Genomic DNA, 10,583 nt, shown 5'->3' with positions numbered 1-10,583 from the left:
TTAGCTTTGTGACAATTATTGTGTCTGTTTTGGAGTCAGTATTGTTTTCTGCCTGAATCTTATGTAGGCTGTGTGTGTGCTCTGGTGGGCATGGTGTGTCTTTATGTGAGGGAAAGTCTGCCATCTGCGATTTGACCACAGCTCAGTGGCTACTCACTACTGAGATTTTAGCCTAGTTTGTCAGCGTTGGCACTGATCTGATGTTTACAATCACAACTGACTGACCTCAGAAGACTGGCAGGGCATGGAGGGTCTAACAGAGAAAGAAGAATTGAAATCTGTCTTCTGAAAAAATAACTGTTGAAGATTCCAACTCCAATCACAAAGAAACAATACGATGCAAAATATTACAATACATTTGTGTATTTTCATGCAAATGCTACATTTTAAGTGCAGACCTATGTTCATATACATGTACAGGATATTTGAGTGTCTGGTATATAAAAATTTTTTTTTTTTAAATATGCAGCCCAAAACAACTTATTTCTGTATTTGAATGGTTATTTGTAAAAACCAAATAGTCTGCCAAATTGTATTATTTGTATTATTTGACAGTATTTTCACATTCTTATGTAAATTCATGAGAGTGTATTTGAGTTTTTCAAATCCTTTAAAGTATATTTCCAAATATATATATATATATATATACATTAAGCTACTTATCTTTTCAAATAAAATATCAGAATTCTTTGAATGAGCAATTAATTGAAATATTTTAAATACAGTGGCAAGAAAGTGTGTGAAGCGTTTGGAATTACCTGGATTTCTGCATAAATTGGTCATACAATTTGATCTGATCTTAATCTAAGTCACAACAACAGACAAACACAGTCTGTTTAAACAAATAACACAAACAATGATACGTTTTCATGTCTTTATTGAACTCACTGTGTTAACATTCACAGTATAGGGTGGGGAAAGTATGTGAAATGTTGGATTTAATAACTGGTTGACCCTCCTTTGGCAGCAATAACCTCAACCAAATGTTTTCTGTAGACCTGCACAATGGTCAGGAGGAATTTTGGACTATTCATCTTTACAAAAATGTTTCAGTTCAGCAATATTCTTAGAATGTCTGGTATGAACCGCTCTTGAGGTCATGCCACAGCATCGCAATCAGGTTTAGGTCAGGACTCCAGAAGGCGTATTTTCTTCTGTTCAAGCCATTCCGTTGTTGATTTACTTGTGTTTTGGGTCACTGTCCTGTTGCGTCGCCCAACCTCTGAGCTTCAATTGGCGGACAGATGGCCTTTATTCTCCTGCAAAATGTCTTGATAAACTTGGGAATTCATTTTTCCGTCAATGATAGCAAGTTGTCCAGGCCCTGAGGCAGCAAAGCAGCCCCAAACCATGATGCTCCCTCCACCATACTTTACAGTTGGGATGAGGTTTTGATGTTGGTGTGCTGTGCTTTTTTTTCTCCACACATAGTGTTATGTGTTCCTTACAAACAAATCAACTTCAGTTTGACTTCTGACTCCAATTAGCTTTTGGAAAAGTCAATAGCCTAGGGGTTCCCATACTTTTTCCAACCTACACTGTGAATGTTTAAATTATGTATTTAATATAGACAAGAAAAAAATACAATTTGTGTGTTATTATTTTAAGCACACCCTGTTTGTTTATTGTTGTGACTAAGATGAAGATCAGATAACATTTTATGACTAATTTATGCAGAAATCCAGGTAATTACACAGGTTCACATACTTTTTCTTGCCACTGTAGTATTTGAACCCAGATCTGATTACGTTACATACAGTTGAAGTCGGAAGTTTACATACACCTTAGCCAAATACATTTAAACTCAGTTTTCCATAATTCCTGACATTTAATCCTAGTGAAAAATCCCTGTTTAGATCAGTTAGGATCACCACTTTATTTTAAGAATGTGAAATGTCAGAATAATAGTAGAGAAAAGGATTTATTTCAGCTTTTATTTCTTTCATCTGATTCCTAGGGGTTCAGAATTTTACATACACTCAATTCGTATTTGGTAGCATTGCCTTTAAATTGTTCAACTCGGGTCAAATGTTTCAGGTAGCCTTCCACAAGCTTCCCACAATGAGTTGGGTGAATTTTGGCCCATTCCTTCTGACAGAGCTGGTGTAACTGAGTCAGGTTTGTAGGGCCTTCTTGCTCGCACGTGCTTTTTCAGTTCTGCCCACAAATGTTCTATAGGATTGAGGTCAGGGCTTTGTGATGGCCACTCCAATCCCTTGACTTTGTTGTCCTCAAGCCATTTTGCCACAACTTTGGAAGTATGCTTGGGGTCATTGTCCATTTGGAAGACCCATTTGCGACAAAGCTTTAACTTCCTGACTGATGTCTTGAGATGTTGCTTCAATATATCCACATAATCTTCCGTCTTCATGATGCCATCTATTTTGTGAAGTGCACCAGTCCCTCCTGCAGCAAAGCACCCCCACAACATGATGCTGCCACCCCCGTGCTTTATGGTTGGGATGGTTTTCTCCGGCTTGCAAGCCTCTCTTTTTCCTCTGAACATGACGATGGACATTATGGCCAAACAGTTATATTTTTGTTTCATCAGACCAGAGGACATTTCTCCAAAAAGTACGATCTTTGTCACCATGTGCAGTTGCAAACCGTAGTCAGTTTTTTTTATGGCGGTTTTGGAGCAGTGGCTTATTCCTTGCTGAGCGGCCTTTCAGGTTATGTCGATATAGGACTCGTTTTACTGTGGATATAGATACTTTGGTACCTGTTTCCTCCAGCATCTTCACAACTTTGCTGTTGTTCTGGGATTTATTTTCGCACCAAAGCACGTTCATCTCTAGGAGACAGAACGCGTTTCCTTCCTGAACAGTATGACGGCTGTGTAGTCCCATGGTATGTATTCTTGCGTACATGAAATGCTCCCAAGGACGGTTATGTAAGCATTGGTGCACCAAGCATATATCCAACACTAGTGAAGGATTCTGCAAGGTAATGGTTCACTTTAACCTGCTCTGAACTTTGCTCTCTGAATTTGAAGGACTTTGTACTAATCATATATCTATCAACAGGAAAATATAATGGATTCATCCTCTAGAAGCTCTAATGGTGAGTATTGTTTTTTACATTGGTTACTTAACATTCTGTGTTGCTGACACTGTTTGCATTTCTTTCTGCTTTTTAGACCAGGAAGTTGCTGGTGCTCTTGCTACTCTAGTGTGATGGAATCAATAAACAACTTACTTTAAAAAATGCCTTGTCTCTTTGAAATGTTTCATGTCCATTGCTTGCTAATTGAGAACAGGTGGTGTGCAGTCAGTAGTAAAAATGACTACTGTTCAGTTAATTCTTTGGTTTTCTTATCTTTTACCTTTGCTACTGATTCAAAATAAAAGCTTGGGTCTACATAAGAGCATTTGTGATGGGGTGAGTTGTCAGACATTCCTCATATATTCATACTTTAGATGTAGGCATGCATTGTATACAGTGAGACTGTCAGACAAATCCCTGATTGAAGAGCTCTGGGGAAGTGTACAAAAAAATGTCTGAAGCATTGATGGTCCCTAAGAACAGTGGCTTCCATCGTTTATAAATGGAAGAGCTTTGGAACCACCAAGACTCCCTAGAGCTGGCCGCCGGGCCAAACTGAGCAATCGGGAGAAGGGCCTTGGTCAGAGGTTATCAAGAACCCGATTGTCACTCTGACAGAGCTCGAGAGTTCCATCTCTGCAGCACTCCACCAATCAGGGCTTTATGGTAGTGTGGAGAGGTGGAAGCCTCTCCTCAGTAAAAAGCACATCACAGCCGGCTTGGAGTCTGCCTAAAGACTCTAAAACCATGAACAAGATTCTCTGGTCTGATTAAACCAAGAATGAACTCTTTGGCTTGAATGGCAAGCGTCACGTCTGGAGGAAACCTGGCACCATTGAGTGGCCCAGCCATAGCCCGGACTTAAACCCGATCAAACATCTCTGGAGAGAACTGAAAATAGCTGTCCAGCAAAGCTCCACATCCAACCTGACAGAGCTTGAGAGGATCTGCAGAGAGGCATGGTAGAAACTTTCAATTCTAAATCATAACGCAAATGAAACCTACAGTTCAGTTTATATAGCCATGGGGGAATGGAAACAGTTGTATGCATTTGGTTGTGAAGACTTTAGATTACATGTAAAAATAAAAGACAAAAGGAATACTAAAATAGCCAATGTATCGTGAAGTTGTATACATCACCCGAGGGGGGTCGAAATTGTTGTTCAAATGTTGCATATACATTTTTTAGTATCTAGATATTGTGTTATGTTAGAATGTCTAAACAACTATTGTATTAATTTGTCAGAAATATATAAATATAATGACAAAGTTTTACCTGCACCTGTATGCAGATGATACTGTTGTGTACTCAATTGCCCCGCCCTGCTGATCAGGCTCTATCTGATCTACATTAGGCTTTCATTATTTTGCAGAACACCTTTTGACTTTAAATTATTATTGAATTCATGGAAAACTAAGTATGTTTTCTAGAGTACACAAAAATGATTTTAATGATTGAAGTGTACGTACCTGGTACTGTGTATCAATATATACCTTAAGTTGTCTTTTTGAAAAACATGAATTAAGATGCTGAAAATAAAAGGGGCTTCTTCTATAGAAATAGGTCTGGCCTCTCGCTTAAAATAGTACAAAACAGATAATTCAATCAATGTTCTTACTGATCCTAGACTATTGCAAAATCATCTATATGAATGCAGCTGCCACTTCATTAAAGCCTAGAGCACTTTGTTTTATTATGGGTACAGGTTCAGTACACATCCCTGCATTCTCTATCATAAAGTAGGCTGACCCTCTGAGGTCACGTAGGTCAATTCGTTGCTCTCTTTGCCTTTCTAAAGCTCTTTTACATACTGTAAACTCCCTCTGTAGCTAACATCTACAATAACCATTAGATGTACGAGTCAGGGTTATCATACACAGTCTCATGGATTGCTAACTCTGGAAATTCCTTTGGTCTGTACAGAGTTCAGTAAATCAGCTCTTTGCCCCTTACTTGTGGAATAATCTCCAAGCTTCTCTAAACATGGATGTTTTGGTGTCTCTAGGTTCATTCAGACAAATCAAATGTATTTATATAGCCCTTTGTACATCATGTCAGGTAGTCCTGAGGCATGGTCCTAGGGCTCAGGTCCTCCGAGAGAGAGAAAGAAAGAGAGAATTAGAGAGAGCACACTTAAATTCACACAGGACACCGAATAGGACAGGAGAAGTACTCCAGATATAACAAACTGACCCTAGCCCCCCGACATATAAACTACTGCAGCATAAATACAGGAGGCTGAGACAGGAGGGGTCAGGAGACACTGTGGCCCCATCCGAGGACACCCCCCGGACAGGGCCAAACAGGAAGGATATAACCCCACCCACTTTGCCAAAGCACAGCCCCCACACCACTAGAGGGATATCTTCAACCACCAATTTACCATCCTGAGACAAGGCTGAGTATAGCCCACAAAGATCTCCGCCACGGCACAACCCAAGGGGGGGGGGGCAACCCAGACAGGATGATCACATCAGTGACTCAACCCACTCAGGTGACGCACCCCTCCCAGGGACGGTATGAGAGAGCTCCAGTAAGCCAGTGACTCAGCCCCTGTAATAGGGTTAGAGGCAGAGAATCCCAGTGGAAAGAGGGGAACCGGCCAGGCAGAGACAGCAAGGGCGGTTCGTTGCTCCAGAGCCTTTCCGTTCACCTTCCCACTCCTGGGCCAGACTACATTCAATCATATGACCCACTGAAGAGGTTGAGACCGAGTTTGCGTCTCTGACATGGGTAGGCAGACCGTTCCATAAAAATGGAGCTCTATAGGAGAAAGCCCTGCCTCCAGCTGTTTGCTTAGAAATTCTAGGGACAATTAGGAGGCCTGCGTCTTGTGACCGTAGCGTACGTGTAGGTATGTACAGCAGGACCAAATCAGAGAGATAGGTAGGAGCAAGCCCATGTAATGCTTTGTAGGTTAGCAGTAAAACCTTGAAATCAGCCCTTGCTTTGACAGGAAGCCAGTGTAGGGAGGCTAGCACTGGAGTAATATGATCAAATTTTTGGGTTCTTGTCAGGATTCTAGCAGCCGTATTTAGCACTAACTGAAGTTTATTTAGTGCTTTATCCGGGTATCCGGGGAGTAGAGCATTGCAGTAGTCTAACCTAGAAGTGACAAAAGCATGGATTAATTTTTCTGCATAATTTTTGGACAGAAAGTTTCTGATTTTTTGCAATGTTACGTAGATGGAAAAAAGCTGTCCTTGAAATGGTCTTGATATGTTCTTCAAAAGAGAGATCAGGGTCCAGAGTAACGCCGAGGTCCTTCACAGTTATATTTGAGATGACTGTACAACCATTAAGATTAATTGTCAGATTCAACAGAAGATCTCTTTGTTTCTTGGGACCTAGAACAAGCATCTCTGTTTTGTCCAAGTTTAAAAGTAGAATGTTTGCAGCCATCCACTTCCTTATGTCTGAAACACATGCTTCTAGCGAGGGCAATTTTGGGGCTTCACCATGTTTCATTGAAATGTACAGCTGTGTGTCATCCGCATAGCAGTGAAAGTTAATGACTTAAGGATAGGGGGCGGTATATCCCCTTTGGATGAATTGCGTGCCCATAGTAAACTGCATAAAAATCTGTCCTAAATTGCTAATATATGCATATTATTATTATTATTGGATAGAAAACACTGAAGCTTCTAAAACCGTTTGAATTATGTCTGTGAGTATAACAGAACTCACAGGGCAGGCAATCTTCCAAACTAGTTTTGGAATCCTGAAAGTTAGGGCAACTTTGACGTCATCGCCCCCTCCCTTCCCAACCAGTTATGGATCTGGAAACACTTCCTACGTCTTACACTAGATGTCCTCATTCAGTAGAGCATTTAATGGTGCATATGCTGTGAACTTTGACCCAATGGGGTGAAAAACTGTAGGTGTCGCAAGGATTTTCATGTGCGTGAAGGCACGCTTTGGACAGAGAGCTTCCTTTGTTCCAGTCAGCCCCAGATGAACTAGGATTGTCCGGTTGGAATGCCATTCGTTTTGTACGTTTATAACATCCTGAAGCTTGATTCTGCACTTAGTTTGACCAGTTTCGTCGACCTGTAATATGTAATTTGGAAGTTTTGATGCGCAATTATTCTGGACCAGAAGTCATTTTTTGGGCATTTGAGCTGAAAGTGGTAGCATATGCTACTACATGGACACTAGAATGGAACATTATGAAATAAAACAATGTATTGGGTAAGTATGACTCCTTCCACTACATTCTGATCGAAGACCATCAAAGGTAAGGGCATATTTATGTTGTAATTTTGTATTTCTGTTGACTCCAACATAGCGGAGAAATATTGTTACGTCTGAGTGCCGTCTCAGATTATTGCATAGTAAACTAATTCCGTAATGTTAAAAAAAATGTGACACAGCGGTTGCTTTAAGAACAAGTGTATCTTTCTAACTATATGTATATATGTATATATATATATACATATATATGTATATATGTATCTTTAGTCAAAGTTTATGATGAGTATTTCTGTTATCTGGCGTTATCTGGCGTAGCTTTCTATAATTTCTCTGGACATTTTGGAGAATTTTCTGAACATGGCGTCAATCTAAACCGAGATTTATGGATATAAAATGCATATTATCGAACAAAACATAAATGTACTGTGTAACATGTCATATTACTGTCATCTGATGAAGACTTTCAAAAGGTTAGTGAATGATTTTTCTTTTAATCCTGCTTTTGTCATTGTATCTTTTGTTGGACAAAATGGCTACGTTTTTTCTTTGTTTTGGTGGTGGTCTAACATATATATATGCTGTGTTTTTGCCGTAAAACATTTAAAAAATCTGAGACGCTGGGTAGATGAACAAGGTGTTTATCTTTAATTTGAGGTATTGGACTTGTTAATGTGTGGAGGTTAAATATTTATACGAATATTTTTGCATTCCCTGCGCCACCGTTTGAGTTGAACGGGGGGGGGGGGTGTAGTTCCCGCTTGGGAACCATTAGGCACAACATTATGTTTTCGAATGATATCCCCAAGAGGTAAAATATATAGCGAAAACAATAGTGGTCCTAAAATGGAACCTTGAGGAACACCGAAATGTACAGTTGATTTGTCAGAGGACAAACCATTCACAGAGACAAACTGATATCTTTCCGACAGATAAGATCTAAACCAGGCCATAACTTGTCCGTGTAGACCAATTTGGGTTTCCAATCTCTCCAAAAGAATGTGGTGATCGATGGTATCAAAAGCAGCACTAAGGTCTAGGAGCACGAGGACAGATGCAGAGCCTCGGTCTGATGCCATTAAAAGGTCATTTACCACCTTCACAAGTGCAGTCTCAGTGCTATGATAGGGTCTAAAACCAGACTGAAGCATTTCGTATACATTGTTTGTCGTGAGTTGCTGCGCAACAGCCTATTCTAAACTTTTTGAGAGGAATGGAAGATTCGATATAGGCCGATAGTTTTTTAATATTTTCTGGGTCAAGGTTTGGCTTTTTCAAGAGAGGCTTTATTACTGCCACTTTTAGTGAGTATGGTACACATCCGGTGGATAGAGAGCCATTTATTATGTTCAACATAGGAGGGCCAAGCACAGGAAGCAGCTCTTTCAGTAGTTTAGTTGGAATAGGGTCCAGTATGCAGCTTGAAGGTTTAGAGGCCATGATTATTTTCATCATTGTGTCAAGAGATATAGTACTAAAACACTTGAGCGTCTCTCTTGATCCTAGGTCCTGGCAGAGTTGTGCAGACTCAGGACAACTGAGCTTTGAAGGAATACGCAGATTTAAAGAGGAGTCCGTAATTTGCTTTCTTTTTAGTTAGCTTTGTGACAGTATCAAAAAGGAATTTCGGATTGTTCTTATTTTCCTCAATTAAGTTAGAAAAATAGGATGATCGAGCAGCAGTAAGGGCTCTTCGGTACTGCACGGTACTGTCTTTCCAAGCTAGTCGGAAGACTTCCAGTTTGGTGTGGCGCCATTTCCGTTCCAATTTTCTGGAAGCTTGCCTCAAAGCTCGGGTATTTTCTGTGTACCAGGGAGCTAGTTTCTTATGAGAAATGTTTTTAGTTTTTAGGGGTGCAACTGCATCTAGGGTATTGCGCAAGGTTAAATTGAGTTCCTCAGTTAGGTGGTTAACTGATTTTTGTCCTCTGGCGTCCTTGGGTAGACAGAGGGAATCTGGAAGGACATCAAGGAATCTTTGTGTTGTCTGTGAATTTATAGCACGACTTTTGATGCTCCTTGGTTGGGGTCTGAGCAGATTATTTGTTGCAATTGCAAACGTAATAAAATGGTGGTCCGATAGTCCAGGATTATGAGGAAAAACATTAAGATCCACAACATTTATTCCATGGGACAAAACTAGGTCCAGAGTATGACTGTGACAGTGAGTGGGTCCAGAGACATGTTTTTGCATGTTTTTGGACAAAACCCACTGAGTCGATGATGGCTCCGAAAGCCTTTTCGAGTGAGTCTGGACTTTTCCATGTGAATATTAAAGTCACCAAAGATTAGAATATTATTTGCTATGACTACAAGGTCCGATAGGAATTCAGGGAACTCAATGAGGAACGCTGTATATGGCCCAGGAGGCCTGTAAACAGTAGCTATAAAAAGTGATTGAGTAGGCTGCATAGATTTCATGACTAGAAGCTCAAAAGACACTTCCGCCTTTGCGGGATGCACGGGGGATATGGTCACTAGTGTAGCCAGGAGGTGAGGCCTCATTTAACACAGTAAATTCATCAGGCTTAAGCCATGTTTCAGTCAGGCCAATCACATCAAGATTATGATCAGTGATTAGTTCATTGACTATAATTGCCTTTGAAGTAAGGGATCTAACATTAAGTAGCCCTATTTTGAGATGTGAGGTATCATGATCTCTTTCAATAATGACAGGAATGGAGAAGGTCTTTATCCTAGTGAGATTGCTAAGGCGAACACCGCCATGTTTAGTTTTTCCCAACCTAGGTCGAGGCACAGACACGGTCTCAATGGTGATAGCTGAGCTGACTACACTGACTGTGCTAGTGGCAGACTCCACTATGCTGGCAGGCTGGCTAACAGCCTGCTGCCTGGCCTGCACCCTATTTCATTGTGGAGCTAGAGGAGTTAGAGCCCTGTCTATGTTGGTAGATAAGATGAGAGCACCCCTCCAGCTAGGATGGAGTCCGTCACTCCTCAGCAGGTCAGGCTTGGTCCTGTTTGTGGGTGAGTCCCAGAAAGAGGGCCAATTATCTACAAATTCTATCTTTTGGGAGGGGCAGAGAAAAGTTTTCAACCAGCGATTGAGTTGTGAGACTCTGCTGTAGAGCTCATCACTCCCCCTAACTGTGAGGGGGCCAGAGACAATTACTCGATGCCGACACATCTTTCTAGCTGATTTACACACCGAAGCTATGTTGCGCTTGGTGATCTCTGACTGTTTCATCCTAACATCGTTGGTGCCGACGTGGATAACAATATCTCTATACTTTCTACACTCTCCAGTTTTAGCTTTAGCCAGCACCATCTTCAGATTAGCCTTAACGTCGGAAGCCCTGCCCCTTGGTAAACAGTGTATGATCGC

The 10,583-nt window shown here is 40.8% G+C and overlaps 1 long non-coding RNA gene across 1 annotated transcript; it reads left to right on the top strand.

The window, feature by feature from the left end:
* The first annotated feature begins 2,896 nt into the window (after window positions 1-2,896).
* Window positions 2,897-3,251, top strand: LOC109865646 (uncharacterized). Its single transcript, XR_002251608.2, has 3 exons — window positions 2,897-2,946; window positions 3,027-3,063; window positions 3,140-3,251. It is a non-coding gene; the product is annotated as an uncharacterized LOC109865646 (long non-coding RNA).
* The last annotated feature ends 7,332 nt before the right edge of the window (window positions 3,252-10,583 follow it).

This window comes from Oncorhynchus kisutch, linkage group LG20, assembly GCF_002021735.2.
Source record: "Oncorhynchus kisutch isolate 150728-3 linkage group LG20, Okis_V2, whole genome shotgun sequence".
Classification (NCBI taxonomy): Eukaryota; Metazoa; Chordata; class Actinopteri; order Salmoniformes; family Salmonidae; genus Oncorhynchus; species Oncorhynchus kisutch.
Note: the sequence above shows the minus strand (reverse complement) of the source record. Positions and strands in the feature narration are given on the sequence as shown.